We start from the raw sequence: 17,822 nt of genomic DNA, 5'->3' as shown, positions 1-17,822 counted from the left end.
CTCTGCAATTCCACTTCTATCTTTTAAGAAATAGGAAATACATAAGGTTATGTGTGTACATGTGTATTTCCCAAAATTTCTGATGAACATGAAACCATAGGTATAGGAAGCTCACAGAACATCAAATGGAAAGAATACCAAGAAGTCTACACCTATGAATACTATAGTCAAACTACAGAGAATAAAACAAATGCATGATGAAAGAAAACACATTACCTACAGAGGAATAAGAATATCAGTTACACCAGACAATTATTCAGAAAACATGCAACCAATAAGAGAGTAGAGTAAAACATTTGAAGAATAGGAGCAACCACAACAACAAAAATCCACCAATGTATAATTTGGTTATTCAGTGAAAGAATACTTCAAACACAAAGAACAAAGACCATCTCAACAAATAAAAAGTAAGGGAATCAGCAAGACATAGTGTGAGAAATATAAAAAGAAAGTCTACAGAGAGAACAAACTTAAGGACATTTTGAAAAAGCAGGAGCTGGCATTGTGGTGTGGTGGGCTAAGTTGCCTCTGGCATCACTGGTATGCTATATGGGCCCAGGTTCCAGTCCTGGCTGATCCACTTTCCCATCCAGCACCCCACTAATGCACCTGGGAAAAATCAGAAGACAGCTCACATGCTTGGGTCCCTTCCACCCATATGGCAGAACTGGGTGAAAACTGGATGACGTTCCTGGCTCCTGGCTTCTGTCTTCAGCTTGGCCCAGTCCCAGTCATTTGGGGAATGAACCAATGGATTCTCTATCTCTATCTCTATCTCTATCTCTATCTCTATCTCTATCTCTATCTCTATCTCTATCTCTCTCCTCTCTCTATAACTCTGCCTTTCAAATAAATAAATCTTTAAAATGAAAAAGGCAAAACTGGAGATACAGTGAAAAGATCAGCAATTGCCAGGCCTAGTCAGGCGTAGGAAAGGATAGGTGGAGTACATAGGATACCATAAAGGCAGATACTTGCAGGGATGTGGTTGTCAAAAGACACAGAACTTTGCAACATCACGAGTGTACCCTAATGTAAACTATGGACTTTATTCAGTAGTAGTGTACTAACATAGGTTTATCAATTGAAACAAGTTACCACACAACTATTAATAATGCACATAGTGGGAACAACAAGAACAAGAGAGAACATATGGCAACCCTTAACATATGCTCCTCAATTCTTCTTCAAATCTAAAATTCCTCTTAAAAATAAAAACTATTACCTAACTAAATTTAGAAATGTTTAAAACAAATACGTAGCAAAAGGAAATTATATTCTTAAGACATGGTTGGGGTAGGAGTGGAACATTAATTATCTGAGTAATATTTTTTATTTTTAACTAAAATCAAAATATGCATATCTATATGATACTCTGTTACATTTAGGTACATTTATACATTGTGTGATGTCCAATTAGGGTAAGCATATATATTTTTTGAAATAGTGATCATTCTCTGTGATGAAAACATTTAAAATCTTTCCTTCCAGTTTATTTTTAGAAAAATATATAGTGCATTTTCATTCTGGACCATTCTTAAATACACCATTTCAGCTTTAGAAATCAAGAAATCATTAAAAAGAATATTTTTTAAAACTCTTGCTATTTATTTTTCTTACTACATTTAACTTCATCACCTGGGTGATGTCAGGATATGTTGGAAACACATCCTGTGGCCCACTATGTTCCCACAGAAAGGATGCAATAGAAAAATAGCACACAGGCAAAGTAAATGATTAGACTTTGTTATTACAAAGAAAATTTTTGGTATACCACTTAATACATTGGAAATTGCACCCTGTACCCCAGGATCTCACATCTGTCTTTCTGCCATCTAATTTCTCTGTCAGAATGTTAGAGCCACCACAGAATACCTTAAAGACTTTTTCCACACAGCACTCATACTTGAATCCCGCATTTTTAGTCTCTTGCTGTGGTGATGTCATTCAGATGGCCAATGCATAGAAGATGACTGGACTGAAGTGCCTGCATCCAATAAAACCCTGAAATGGGTTAGTTGGCGTTTACTGCTCCATTTCCTCACCTTTCTTCATCCTCCCTTTTCCCTCATGGTATGTGTGTGACCATTACATTCAGAGAAATGGGGAGATGGTAAAGTGTTTGAATTAGAGTGAATGGTAGGACAACATATTCACATTTCAATAAATAATATTTGTGGAAAAACAGCAGAATGTAGCAAACATGGACATGGGTTGACCTACTAAGAGGCAGATATGGTCTTGTGGATTTGAGATGATTTTTTTCTTCCAAAGGACATCAGCTTTTAGCAGTTGATAATCCCTTCTCTAAAAGGAAGGAGGAGAATTTCAAACACTTTTAACAATTGTTTAAGGAATGCATTTTGAATAGTCCCAAAGCCCCTTAAATTCTCTTTCAATATTAATATACTTTTTAAAATTCAGGTAAAAATAATGCAATCAATCTCATTATTTTTAATTTGATTACTCACTCAATGACTTTTGGGTCACAGAATCCACATCTCATACTCTGATTGCTGGGATAAATTTAGACCCAATTTTTCATCTGATGGATCCATTTTAGTTGAGTAGAGTTGTGTGATTTTCCAAATTTCAAATAATCTTTAAATTTCATTGGCAAAAATGATTAATTTGATTTGATCAGTATGGCTTGTATACATATAAATTAAATGTTAATCTATAGGCCATAAATATGTACAAGTTAGTTAAAAATAAATATTTTCCATGTTAAAAAATCTTAGGTGATATAATCAACATTTAAAGGAAAATATAGAGGAAGTAAAACATACATAGTATGTTTTCATACCTACATACAGGTATGTATGAAACAGCATACTAACACTGCATAACCTCTGTTTGTATACCTATTCCATAGTGACTTACAAATACATAATATCTGCTTTTACAAAAAATTCTATAAAATGCCAGAAATAGAATTCAAAGTAATGATCCTAAGAAAATTCAACATGATAGTAGGAAATACAGATAGTTTAAAAAATGGGGAGGGGTGTTTGGTGACATGAATAAAAAATTTACTATGAAGATAGAAATCATTAAAAAGTCTGAATAGAAATTTTGAAGCTGAAAACTTCAATTAATGAAATAAAAATATAATGATTTTGACAGCAGAATACATAAAACAAAGAAAAGAAGGACAAAGCCTTTTCAAATATCACAGTCACATATAAATAAAAGGAAAAAAAAACTTACTTGAAATATGGGGTACCATTAAATCACAAAATATGTGCTTTATAGGAATTTCTGAGGGAAAAGAGAAGGAAAAAGGCATTTAGAAACTGCTACATAAAAAAGTTGAAATTTCCCTATGTATGAAAGGCATGTGGATATCCAGATACAGGAAACACAAAGGATCCCATGCAGAGTCAACCAAAAATTACTTTCTCCAAGGCATTTTGTAGTCTAATTGTCAAAAGTTAAGGACAAGGAGACATTCTTAAGTGCAAAAAATATAAAAGCATTGAGTTACATAGAAAGGAATACTAGTTAGGCTAACACAGACTGCATTTAAGTGGTGTTGCTTGTAATGTCTCTTTTTCAACTCTAATTTATTTTTTTCTCTTTAATTTTTTGTTGATCTGATATATTGTTTTATCTACTCCAAAACCAGCTATTTTTCTTGATCCTTCCAATTTTATTTATTTTCTGACCTTATTATTTCTCATGTCCTGCTAATTTTAAATTAGATTTATTCTTGTTTTACTGTCTTCAAGACACATTGTTGGATAATTTATTTGAGACATTTCTCTTTTTTAATATAAGCTCTTAATGCTCTAAATGTCCCTCTTAATTTCTGCTTTTGCAGTGTCACACAGGTTTTGATATGTTGTGTTTTCATTTTCATTTATTTCAGGAAAGATTTAGATTTCCCGTTTAATTTCTGTTATGATCTATGGATCACTTAGTATCATGCAACTAATTTAATTATATTCCTAAATGTTATATTGTTCCTTTTTGTTGACTTCTAATTTCATTCTTTGTGATATGAGAAGATACAAGATATGATTTCAATTTTTTTAGTTTACTGACACTTGAGTTGTGGCTTAATATATTGGTCTGTCATAGAAAATTTTCCATGTGCTAATGAGAGAAATGTTATTCTGTACCTGTTGGGAGAAATGTCCTGCAAATTTCTGTCAGGTCCATTTGCTCAATAATATGGTTCCAGTCTGATGTATTTTTGTTCATCTTCTGTCTGGAACACCTATTCTTTACTAGCAGATGGGTGTTGAAGTCAACCACTGTTTTTGTATTGGTGTCAATCTCTCTAAGTCTAATAGTATTTGCTGTATGTGTCTGAGTGTTCTTGTGTTGGTATTGTTTATGTTTATTACTGTTACATCTTCTTGGAGAATTGAGCTTTTATAAATTGAACTTCCTTTTCTATCTTTTTACTTTTGGATTTAAAGTCCATTTTATGTGATATGAGTATAGCTATTGCTACTCAATTTTGGTTTCCATTTGCCTGTATTTTTCCCAGCCCTTCACTTCAAATCTATCTATATCTCTATTAGTGAAGTGAGTTTCTTGTAAGCAGTATATATTCAGGTCTGATTTTTTTTTTAATCCATTTGGCCAACCTAAAGTTTTTGGTAGGAGAATTTAATCCATTGACATTCAAGGTTAGTATTGATAGATAAGGACTAACATTTATCATTTTGTTGACTGGTCACTGATTTATTCTGGTCTGTTCATGAACTTGGTAGTGTCATATGTTTCCTTGTCCACTTCTAATGCAGGACTCATTTCAGAATTTCCTGTAAGGCTGGTCTGGAGATGGTGAAATACAATTTCTTGTCAAGTGGTCTGGAAGAAAATACCTAATTTCTCCTTCTCTTCCAAAGGATAACTTCTCTGGAGATAATATTCCTGGTTGGAAATATTTTTTGATTCATTTATTTATTTGAAAGTCAGAGTTAGATAAAAAGAAGGATAGACAGAGAGAGCTCCCATTCACTGCTTCACTCCCCAGAAGGCTGCAATGGCCAGGGATGAGCCAAGCTGAAGCCAGGAGCCAAGAGCCTCCTCCAAATCTCCAAGGTTAGCAGCAGGGGCCCAAATACTTGGATCATTTTCTGCCGCTTTTCCCAGGCTATTAGCAAATAGCTGAATCAGAAGTGGAGCTTCTGGGAAACAAACCAGCACCCACATGGGATGCTAGTATTGAAGGCAGTGGCTTTACCTGCTATTCCACAACACCAGCCCTGGAGAATTTTTTCTTTTAAGAAAATTTATATATCATCCCACTCTCTTGTGATTGTTGTATTTCTGCAGAGACATCTGCTGTTAGTCTAATTGGTTTTCCTTTATATTCAATTTGATATTTTTTCTATCTTTAAGGTTCTCCTCTTGTCCTTAATTTTGACAATTTGAACATCTTGGAGATTTTTTTAGTTGAATCTGCTTGAGGTCCTTTGAGCTACCTGTATCATGATGTCCATGTCTTTTCAAGACCTATGTGATTTTCAAATACTGTTTCATTAAGCAAATCCTCAATGTTTTTTCCTTCTCTTCTCCTTCAGGAATCCCTATAACAGAAATAAATCATCATGTAATGGTATCCCATATTTCAGGTAGGACTTTTTTCATCCCTTTCTCTTTATTTGTGTATGGTTGAGTCACTTCAAAAGACTTGTCCTCCAGACAAGAAATTCATTCCTTCACTTGGTCTATTGTCCCATGAATCCCTCAATCATATTTTTTGTTTCAATGATTAAGGTTATCACCTCCAAAATTTCTAATTTGTTCTTCTTAATCATTTATATATCCCTTAGTGCAAAAATTCTTGACAAAATTCTGGCAAACTGAATCTAACAGCATAGCAAAATTTATACACCACTACCAATCGGGATTTATTTCTGCAATGAAAGGTTGTTTCAACATAAACAGATCAATCATGTGATACACCAAATCAACAGATTGAAAGATAAAATCTACTTGATATTCTCAACAGATGCAGAAAACTATTTAACAAAGTTTATAATCCATTCATAATAAAACCTCTCAATAAACTAAGCATAGAAGTATCTTAAGTCAGTACAATAGAGGCCATCTATGACAAATATACAACAAACATAAAAATCAATAGGGAAAATTGGAAATATTTTCTAAAAGATTTGGTAAAATAAAAGGGCACCTATTCTCCTTGCTTCCATGCAATATATTACTGGAAGACCTCCAGAGCAGTTAGACCATAAAAAGAATTAAAGCCATCCAAATCATAAAGCAAGAAATAAAATAGTCCCAGTTTGCAGATATAAAGTCTTACATATAGAAACCTAAAGACCCAAAAACTATTAGAACTTATAAGCAAATTAAGTAAAGTTGAAGAACACAAAAATCAACATGTAAATAAAAGTAACCATTTGTACACTAATAACAAACCATCTTTAAAATGAAATTAAAACCACATCATTTATAATAGCATCAAAATAATGAATTACTCAGGAATAAATTTAACAGAGGAAGTGAAAGATCTCTACATTAAAAACTACAAAATGCCAATCAAAGCACAAATAAACAGAAAGTCATCACATATTTATGGATTTGGATAATTAAAGAGTTCATAAATACGCAAACTATAGAATAATGCAATCTCTCTCAAAATTCCAATGGCATTTTCCATAGAAATTGAAAAAGTATATCTTAAAATTCACATAGAACTACAAAAGACCCCAGCAGAGTCAAACTAAGGTTGGGAAGAACATAGTAAGAAGTATCACATTTCTTGACAAAGTTGTATTGCAAAGCTATAGTGTATAGTTTATTTATTTGAAGGAACAGAAATACAGGGATATATAGATAGATCTTCTATTTATTGCTTCACTCCTTAAATTTCTACAATAGCCAGATCTGGGACAAGATGAACCAGGAGCCAGGAACTCCCTCCCAACATCCCACATGGAGAGCAGTGGTCCACGTACTTGGCCATCTTTTGCTCTCATCCCAGATACATTAGCAAGATGCAGAATTGGAAGAAGAGCAGGACATGAACCAGCAGTCCAACATGGGATGCCAACAGTAGCCCTTTCTATTTCTGTTGCCTTCTCTTCAATATAATACGTCATTGCTCACACTAAGACTTTTCCAATAGCCTACTTCTAGGTTATCACTCTTCCACATTACCCTTAGTTATTCTCCTCCAAACATTGTTGTTAATTATCACCTCCCAGCTTAAAATCATGCATACTGATCCTCATTAGCACAACCATTGGCTCACCCATTAAGAGCCACTATGAAATTCTAACTTCCCCATCCATTCAGTGCCTATCTAAGGCAGAGAACTTCCCAACCCACCTGCTCTCCAGGCTACTGGATCTTTAATAATTAGTTCCTTATTCTGGCCCAAGGTCCTATCATAGCCCTGGTGTCTACACTGAACCTGTGCTCCCAATGATGATGCCTTGGCAGTGTGGCACACGTGTCTTAGAAAACAATGTGACTAAGTGAGAGGAGGCAGAGTGTAGCTGGGTTATGGCCAATCACACAGTAATGCTGCACACTCTCAATGCTCCTTGGCTGCCCAGAGCAGCTCATAGGAGAGAGAACTATGCTCACAAAAAGGACTGTGCAGATCATGTGTAGTACATAAGGTGGTACAGATGAGTGTTGAACACAATGAGGGCTAGCACTTGGGCATTCCTCAGCTTGGAGGAGAAGGTGTGGTTACAACAAAAGGTGACCAAGGACTGGTCACATCAACAAAGGTAACCACTCCTCTCTATCCAGTTAACCAGAAGAGAGCTACCACACCCAACCTGGGTGTTACCCTGGATACTCACCCCATCCTGGAGCACTGACCAGAGCTCCTTGGCCACACTCACCACACACCTCTTGGTATTCACTTGATGTGTAGACAAAGCACTAAGCCACAGAGGCTTAGCTCAAAGATAAAAGCCATCAGAGGGGACAAAAATTCTACAAATGCCTAAAACTAAATGCAGAACTTCAAGAAACAAGAAAAAGGGAGACACTATGACCCCCCCAAAGGTACACAACATTCCAATATTATAATGATAAGATGAATATTGAGGCAATACTAGAAATGGAATTCAAAAAATTAATCATAGTTTTACTCAAAAGAATTGGAAGCAAATCCATGAACTAAAGAAAACCATATATGTTATGAATGAAAATTTTTCCAGGAAATTGAGATTTTTAAAAAGAAATGAAAATGATATACTACAATGATTAATTCAACTGATCAAATAAAAATGCAGTGGAAACCTATAACAACAGAATTGATGAGACAGAAGAAAGAATATCTGAGTTAGAAGACAAATCTTGGAAGAATGTCCAGCATATGGGTCTTAGGAGTTTCTAAAGGTGTGGAAAAGAGAAAGGACTAGAAGACCTACTCAATAAAATAATTACAGAAAAATTCCATTACTTGGAGAAAGAAACAAATGTCCAAGTACAGGAAGCACACAGAACTCCTAACAGATAATGAGAAGAGATCTTCACCTCACCATGACACATTGTACTTAGACTTTTCACAGTTAAGCATAAAGAAAAGATTCTAAAGTGTGCATGATAAAAATGTCAGATTACTATCAGAGGATCTCCAATTAGACTCACAACTGACTTCTCATCAGAAACCCCACAGGCTAGAAGATGATGTCAAAATATAGTCCAAACAGTAAGAGAAAGAAACTGTCAACCTAGAATACTGTACCCTGCAAAGCTCTCATCTATGAATGAAGGTGAAATAAAGACCTTCTATAAGAAACAGAAATTGAAATAATTTATCACCATGCATTCAACCTTACAAAAGATTCATAAGGATGTGCTACACACAGAAACAAATCAAGAAAGTCATCATCAAGAAAGACTACAAACACAGTGAAAAACAGTAAAATTACAAAATAAATCCAAAGTAAACAATAGGAATATTCACAGAAAAATGACAGGATCAAGTAGTTACTTATCAATAGTTACCTGAATGTAAATGGCCTCAGCTCTCCAGTTAAGAGATACAGACTGCCCGAATGGATTAAAAAACAAGACCATCTATATGCTTATTACAAGAAACACCTAATCAACAAAGATACATGTACACTGAAAATGAAAGGGTGGAAAAAGATATTCCATGATAATGGGAAAAAAGGGCTGTGTAGCCATCCTAATATCAAACAAAATAGGCTTTAACACAAAACTGTTAAAAGAGACAAAGAAAGACACTATGTAATGATTAAAGGATCAATACATAGGAAGATGTGACTATAATAAATCTATATGCACCCCATTAGAGAGAGTAGCTATTTAAAAGAACTGTTAACAGATCTAAAGGGAGACATAGACTTTGATTCCTAGTAATGGGGGACTTCAACATCCCACTTTCATCAATGGATAGATCTAACAGATAGAAAATCATCAAGGAAACAACAGAGCTAACTGACACTATAGACCAAATGGACCTAACTGATATCAACAGAACTTTTCACCCCACCGTTGCAGAATACACATTCTTCTCAGTGGTGCATGGACTCTCTCTAGGATAGACCATACACTAGGCCATAAAGCAAGTCTCAGCAAATTCAAAAAAATCAAAACCATACCATCCACCTTCTCGGATCACAATGGATTAAAGCTCAAAACCAACAACTCAAGAATCTCAAGAATGTGTGCAAACACCTGGAGACTGAACAACATGCTTCTAAATAAACAGTGTGTTGTAAGAGAAATCAAAAAATTCTGGGAGTGAGTGAAGATGACCTTACCTCATATCAAAACTTACAGATTTGCATTTAAGTGTTAAAGTGTCGTAAACTTCATACAACATGTCCTGACCAAGCAAATCTTTTGTTCAAGCTAAGCTCCTCTCAGCAGTAGCACATTTGTTATGAAATCTCGGGAACAGGAGTTTGGAGGAAAGAAATCGCAGGTGTCACGAAGCCTGGAGTGACTGAGGCACCGAGTCAGAGGCGTCACACACGAGAAAAAGGTGTGATATGTTAGTTTAATTGCTGGTCTACCACAGCATGTTGCTTCCTTCTGACTGTCAAGACACCGGTTCACCTGAAACTTGTCAGCGCGTCCCGCGTGCCTGGCTGAGCCCCCAGCAGCCCGGCCTGCCTCGCACCCGCGTCGGTGCTGTCCTGGGCTCGCTGACAGGTCCCTGCTCCTGACGCGTCACCTCCCAGCCCCAGTGAATCTCCACAGCCCACTCGGACTGCAGCCTGTTCGCCACCTCGTCCTCCCATTGTAGCAGCAGCAGCGGCCGCGCCGACCCCGAGGGAAAGGGCAGACCCAGCGGGAGCGACCGGCGGGCCGGGCTTCCGAAGCAGCAAGGGGCAGGGAGGCGCGACGGGAGCCCGCACCGCAGGTAAACGGGGCGGCGAGGCGCAGGGCAGCGCCCAGGCACCCAGCGACTTCCAGGCACACAGCCCCGCCTCCAGGGCGCTCTCCCTCGCGCGCTCCCGCGCCGCTCGCTCGCAGCCCCAGCAGCAGCCGCCTCAGCATCACTTCACACAAAGGACGGTAACCCGCCGAGCAGCTCCGCCACCTCCGCGTCGTCCTCCGGCGACAGCAGCCCCGACAGCGCGGCTCGGGCGCGGCGGCTCGGAACCTATCGCTCCCTGCAGCCGAGGCGGCGGAGCGGCTTTTTTTCTTAATTTTGCTTTTTTTTTTTTTTTTTTTCCCTCCCCTCACACCTCTTCGCCTTTCTGTGATTCCACCCACTTCTTCCACACCTCTTCCCATAAACAACATTCCTACCCCCCCAATAAATGAATAGGAGGAGGAGGGTGGGGAGAGGGGGGAGGAGGAGAAGGAAAAGAGAGGCAGCGCCAGAGAGCGAGGCAGAGTCCGACCCAATAGCCAGCAGCCTGCGCGCATCTCACACCTTGAGAAGGCGACGCGCCCCGCGCCGTTCCGGCAGTCCGGGCCCCGCCGCCCCCACGTCACAGCCGCCGCCGCTGCTGCTGGTGCTTCCGCTGGCGACCGCGGCCCTGGCGCCGGGGGCGGCGGCCGGCGAGGACTCGGCTCACGCGGGGGCTCGGTGTGCTACTCGTCCCCGCCCAGCGCGGGCTCCGTGCAGGAGCCGGCTCAGCGCGCCGCCGCGGTGATCCAGGGAAAGGTGCGCCCGCCGCGGCGGCAGCAGGGGGCGCTCGACAGGAACGCGGCAGCGGCGGTCGGCGAGGCAGGGGCGTGGGGCGGCGAGCGCCAGCCGCCAGCCGCCAGCCGCCGGCCGGGGGCGCTGGGGCTGCCCGCCGAGGACCCGCTGTCCGCCGCCCACGGGACCCTGCCCTCCCGGCCCACGACCCCGGCGCCCAGCCCCGGCGAGCCTGCGGAGGAGGAGGCGCCCTGTCTGGTGAAGGTGCACCAGGTGTGGGCGGTGAAAGCCGGGACTTGAAGAAGGACTCTGCTCACGGTGCGCCTGCGGACCTGGGGCCACCCGGCTTCCCCGTCCTGCGGGAGGCTCAAGGAGGACAGCAGCTACATCTTCTTCATGGAGCCGGAGACCGACAGCAGCAGCAGCCGCCGCGCGCGGGCCACCTTCCGAGCCTCTTCCGGAACCTCAAGAAAGAGGTAGGCCGGGTGCTGTGCAAGCGGTGCGGTAAGTTGCTGGCCCCCGGGCGCGTGCTCCGCGGGCGAGGGGCGCGCGGGCTTCCACGGCGGAGGGACGGAGGCGGCCCCCTTGCAAGGGAATCTTCGCGGCCCCCACGCTTCCTGGCCGCGTCTTGGGCTCTGCTGCCGGTGAAAAGCCCAAGTTTGCGCCTTGGTGGGGCGGCCTGAAACTTTTTTTAATTTAGCTTTTTGGGGGTTGCTTCATTGCGTGGCCCCGAAGCGTGTTGGTGGCTTTCTCCGCGTGTGACTGCTTGAAGTTGGCTTGGCGAGGAGGCGCTGGTGCTGGGCCGCCCCGTGGGGGCGTTTTCCTGGGAAGGAGGACGGGTCGGACACGACTGGGCCTGGGCGCCCCGAGTGTGGAGATGGTCGCGGCTTGGTGCGTGTGGAGAGCGGGCAGGCGGAGGACGGTCGCCCGCAGAGCTGGCGGGAAACTGTGGGGGACTCCATGTCCTGCAGATGGGTGCAGTGTGCACCTTGTGAGTCTCTCTGGGTGTGAGAACGCTAAAGTTTTGTTGAACAGAATTAGGGAGTGGTGTGTGGAAGGCCCTGGAGAAGATAAGCGTCGCAGCCGGTTTCCCACACCTTTTCCCGTTAGGCCATTGAAGTGTGCTTGCCCCAGGGGTGCCTGTTAGGATCAGGTTGGCGAAATCAGCTGAAAAATTTCACTACCGTTCTAAAGTAGCATTTCGTTTATGCCATTCGTAAAATAATGTCTGTGACCTAAAACATCTGTGTAACTTACTGATAACCTGCTGTGTGTTGATGATTACATGGTATTCTTCTCAAACCACAAATGCACATGATTACACATCACCAATTCTAATACACCTAATAGCTTTCTCCCTCTGTCTTTATGCCTCTACTAGATGGTTGGGTTAATTGACTTTTCACGAAACTCAGCACCAGGCCATGCTCCGTCTGCCTGTAATACAGAGTGTGTCAGATCTTCTCAATTTGTATCCGGTGATGGCCAATTAGTGAAGTTTCGGTCGACATTTGGGGGGCTTTTGTCCTACTGTTAATTAATACCTAATGATTTGGCTTTCATGAGAGGAAAGAGCATTGTTCACTCAGGGTTCCCTTATTTTAGCAATGGACTTGGTGTGCCAGAAACCTGTTAAGACTGCACCACTCTATGGCAGAAGCTGTTCAGAGAGTGGTGCTGAAGCAGCTGAGTGATGCTGGGACTCCCTGAGACTGGGTGACAGGTGTCACTGGGGAACATGGCAAGCACTCTGCTGGGAGCTCTCTTAATAGGGAACACAGAAGCTCAGCAGTGTTGTACTGCAGCATGTGTTATTCTGTTACAGAATCCAAAACAAAACCTTTTAAGCCATATGCTGTCCAGTTTTCACATGTTTGATATGTAATTGGGGAAGGATGTTTGCCTTTACCCCAAACTGAATGAGTTTTGGTGGGAAGCTAACATCAAGAGGATTAGGTTTGCAGGGATGCCTGGAATTGGGGTGCATTGCTAGGGTAGCAATGGGGTGGTTATACCTTTTAACTAGAAATACATGTCAGACTTCAAGGGTAAAGTTCCTAACAGCATCAAGAGGATGTTTGGACGTGTAAAATGCATGGTCTGGAAGAAGAATAATGTATTTTTATGTTTCTTTGGGGGTGAGGGGGAAGCTTTACTGTAGGTAGTATGGTTTGGCCCTTTTGTTTTCTAGTCAAAAGAAATACATAGCTGTAACTTGTGGCATGTCAAAGAGGGTTGGTCTATAATGAATTGGAAATCCCCCTACATGTCATTGGGTAGATGTATAAATCAGAGTTCCTGCTCTGGGTTTGTGTGACTAAGTGTGCGCTTGGTGATTTTCGTGTTACGTAACAAAGTTGGATATTGCATGGAATCAACAGATAGAGCTAAGGAGTGAGAGAAGTCGTCCTGAAAGTTTCTCTTGAATTTCCATCAACAGAGTCTTTACCATGGTATCCGAGGATGAAAGTAAATGGTACAGAGATTTTTCCAGTCAGCACTGAAGAAAATTATTCTTAACAAAATCTATATTAAGGAAGTAGCAATAGTAAGAGATACAGCTTGACTGCTTGTACTTCATACATACACATGTAAATATAATTTCCCAAGTGTATGTGACTGTTCTCTTTAAGCCAAAAAGTGTTGCTGTCAAAAATCTATACTGGGTTTAAAACACTTCCTTCTGTTGAGAAGAGACTAATGTATGAATGTATTTATATTAATGCTAAAAAATGAAACTGAGATCATTTGGGAAAACAATTCCTTAGAATAAACACATTTAAAAATGGATTTAAATATCTCAGGACATTTTACCAGCACGAGGGGATAGTTCTCATTGGCTGTGGGGGATCTATAAATCCTCGGAATTTAGGGAAAGCTTTACCATATGTCTTAATGTGTTAGGCAACACTGGGAAGCTTAAACAACCCTAAGGATCAAAACAAGGAGCTGTCTTTCCCTGGCCTGTATATTTTTAGCAAATGAAAGTGAAAGATGTGATTGGGAGGGTTATTGCCCTTGTCAAATATAATCTCTTCATTGTTCATGAAATCTCCTTGACTTCAATACCCGTTTTCTTCCTGTTTTTTTTTTTTTTAGTTATAAACACATCATATTTTAAAGCCTATTTTTACATCTGAGTTAAAATTTATGAATTGGCCAGCTGTTCAAAGACCTTCAAGCACTTGTCTTCCTTTAGTACTTAACAATACCTGGATTTTTACTGTTTGTTTTTAATCTCAAATTATATGAAAATAATCTCTAAATGACTCTTTCTGAATGGATATTTTGACTAGCTTTATGTAAGTAAATGATAGTGAAATTCGGTAAACAATAGCTTTTTCACTGACTGAAGCAATTTGTTACAAAGAAAAGTAAAATGACAAAAGTTTTTGTGAGGAATTGAAAACATTGTTAGAATTTTTATTTTTAAATAGCAAAAGTGGACATTACAGACAGTTTTCAATGCATATATGAGTTCTCTAAATTTTGTTACTGTGTGTTCTAGATGATCAGAAAATTTAAGTTAGTGATGTTATGTAAGAATGGATGGATGACCTGTATTCCCCCAAATATCTATTTCTTTATAATATTTGAACAACTGCCAAGTGGCATGCTCTGTTTGAATCTAAAGTTGAATAATTTGAGCATTTACAGAAGGATTGTGCTATCTGCAAGCTTGTGTTTTCAAATTGCCCAAGTATAGTGCTACAGCGTACTCAAAGCAAACCTGTTTCTGAAGACTTGCCTCCTGAATTTCCTGCCCAAATAAACTGCATGGGTTAGAGTAAACAAAAGCAACTTTGGTGAATTTGAAATCTAAATGTGGGTTGGCATGGATCCAGTTATTAAGAAACAATTCCCCCCAATGTAGCCATCTTGGAGAGAGATGCTTAAGAGGTAATTTTCATTAGGTTTTGATCTTGTTCAAGAAAATCAGGATTTTTGTCCCAGTGGAACATTTTTTCCTAGGAAACTATTTTTTAACCAAAAAGCTTTTATTTAAATTATACAAACTTCATGCATTTCATAAATAGAACTTTAGGAATATAGTGATTCTTCTAACCCTACCCACCATCTCATCTGGACTCCCACCCTTCTTCCTCCTCACTCTCCTATTCCCATTCCTGTTTAAAAAATATATTTTTAAAATTTTGTTGTTGTTTATTTGAAAGTCAGAATTACACAGAGAGAGGAGAGGCAGAGAGAGAGAGAGGTCATCCATCTGAGGGTTCACTCCCCAATTGGCCACAACGGCCAGAGCTTGGTCTCTGGGTCTCCCATGTGGGTGCAGGGACCCAAGGACTTGGGTCATCTTCTACTGCTTTCCCAGGCCATAGCAGAGAGCTGGATCAGAAATGGAGGAGCCAGGACTCGAACCAGCACCCATATGTGATGCTAGTGCTTCGGGCCAGGCTGTTAACCTGCTGTGCCACAGCGCCAGCCCCATTCCATTCCTTTTTTTTTTTTTTTTACTAAGATCTATGTTCTTTAAATATCATTCAGAAACTAACCTTTAAGAAATAAACAGAGATCTTAGCCCCAACACTGTTTTTACTATGTTTGTTTATTGGATCAACAAAAAATATTCTCTTGAGAATAGGAATCGTATGTTTTAACACACCAAAGAGAGTATATCCAAGGTATTACCCATTGGAACTGTAACTACCATTTGTTGATCACCTATGAAGTTTTAAGTCAATGGGTTTATTCATCTGTGTCCTCAGTCCATCACATGTTAAACAAGCAAGACCCCTACCTTTCATCTTACACAAAAATCCACTCAACATGGATTAAAGACCTAAATCTATGACCAGACACTATCAAATTATTAGAGAACATTGGAGAAACCCTGAAAGATAGGTACGGGCAAAGACTTCTTGGAAAAGACCCTGGAAGCACAGGCAGTCAAAGCCTAAATTAACATTTGGGATTGCATCAAATTGAGAAGTTTCTGTACTGCAAAAGAAACAGGAAAGTGAAGAGGCAACCAACAGAATGGAAAAAAATATTTGCAAACTATGCAACAGATAAAGGGTTAATAACCAGAATCTACAAAGAGATCAAGAAACTCCACAACAACAAAACAAACAACCAATCAAGAGATGGGCCAAGGACCTAAACAGACATTTTTCAAAAGAGGAAATCCAAATGGCCAACAGACACATGAAAAAATATTCAGGATCACTAGCAATTAGGGAAATGCAAATCAAAACCACAATGAGGTTTCACCTCACCTCAGTTATAATGGCTCACATAGAGAAATCTACCAACAACAGATGCTGGTGAGGATGTGGGGGAAAAGGGACACTAACCTACTGTTGGTGAGAATGCAAACTGGTAAAGCCAGTATGGAAGTCAGTCTGGAGATTCCTCAGAAACCTGAATATAACCCTACCATACAACCCAGCCATCCCACTCCTTGGAATTTACCCAAAGGAAATTAAATTGGCAAATAAAAGAGCTGTCTGTACTGCAATGTTTATTGCAGCTCAATTCACAATAGCTAAGACTTGGAATCAACCCAAATGCCCATCCACAGTAAATTGGATAAAGAAATTTTGGGACATGTACTCTATAGAATACTATACAGCAGTGAAAAACAATGAAATCCAGGCATTTGCAGTAAAATGGAGGAATCTGGAACACATCATGCTGAGTGAAATAAGCCAGTCCCAAAGGGACAAATATCACCCTGATCGCTGACAACTAACTGAGCACCAAAAAGGAAACCAGTTGAAGTAAAGTGGACACTATGAGAAACAGTGACTTGACCAGCCCTTGTCCTGACTGTTGATGTACAACTTAATACTTTATCCCTTTTAGTATTTTTTGTGTTCTACGTAATACTATTGGTTGAACTCTGTAATTAACAAACAGTTGTTCTTAGATGTTCAAATTGAACTGAAACATGATCCCTGTTAAATATAAGAGTGGGAATAAGAGACAGAGGTGATGTACAATTTGGGACATGCTCAAGCTGACTTGCCCCAGATGGTGGAGTTAGAAATGTGCCATGGGATTCCAATTCAATCCCATCAGGCACGTACCAATGCCATCTCACTAGTCCAAGTGATCAATTTCAGTTCAAATTGATCACACTGATATGTCTAAGAGTCAAAGGGATCACATAAACAAGACTAGTGTCTGCAAATACTAACTGATAGAATTGAAAAGGCAGAGAATGATCTAACATGGGAAGTGGGATACACAGTAGACTCATAGAATGGCAGATGTCCTAAACAGCACTCTGGCCTCAGAATCAGCCCTTAAGGCATTCAGATCTGGCTGAAGAGCCCATGAGAGTATTTTAGGCATGAAAAGCCAAGACACTCTGGAAAAAAAAAAAAAAAAAACTAAATGAACGATCTCTGCGAGTGAGATCCCAGTAGAAAGAATGGGCCATCAAAGAAGGAGGTACCTTTCTCTGAAGGGAGGAGAGAACTTCTATTTTGACTATGAGCTTGTCTAAATAAGATCGAAGTTGGCAAACTCAGAAGGCTTCCATGGCCTTGGCAACTCATGACTAGAGCCTAGGGAGATTATGACGCCATAAATAAGAGTGTCAATTTGCTAAGTCAACAACAGGAGTCACTGTGCACTTACTCCTCATGTAGGATCTCTGTGCTTAATGTGTTGTTCCATGTGAATTAATGCTATAGCTACTACTGAAACAGTATTTTACACTTTATGTTCTGTGTGGGTGCAAACTGATGAAATCTTTACTTAATATGCACTAAATCGATCTTCT

The 17,822-nt window shown here is 40.2% G+C and overlaps 2 pseudogenes; one reads left to right on the top strand and one right to left on the bottom strand.

Moving 5' to 3' along the window:
* Positions 1–10,220, bottom strand: part of LOC127488632 (sorting nexin-7-like) — a 42,084-nt pseudogene extending 31,864 nt beyond the window's left edge.
* A 525-nt stretch (positions 10,221–10,745) lies between these two features.
* On the top strand, positions 10,746–11,754 carry LOC138850346 (pro-neuregulin-2, membrane-bound isoform-like; annotated as a pseudogene).
* The last annotated feature ends 6,068 nt before the right edge of the window (positions 11,755–17,822 follow it).

The sequence above is a fragment of the Oryctolagus cuniculus genome, chromosome 7 (genome assembly GCF_964237555.1).
Source record: "Oryctolagus cuniculus chromosome 7, mOryCun1.1, whole genome shotgun sequence".
NCBI classification, from domain to species: Eukaryota; Metazoa; Chordata; class Mammalia; order Lagomorpha; family Leporidae; genus Oryctolagus; species Oryctolagus cuniculus.
The sequence above is the reverse complement of the archived record's forward strand: the minus strand, read 5'-3'. Positions and strand labels throughout refer to the sequence as shown.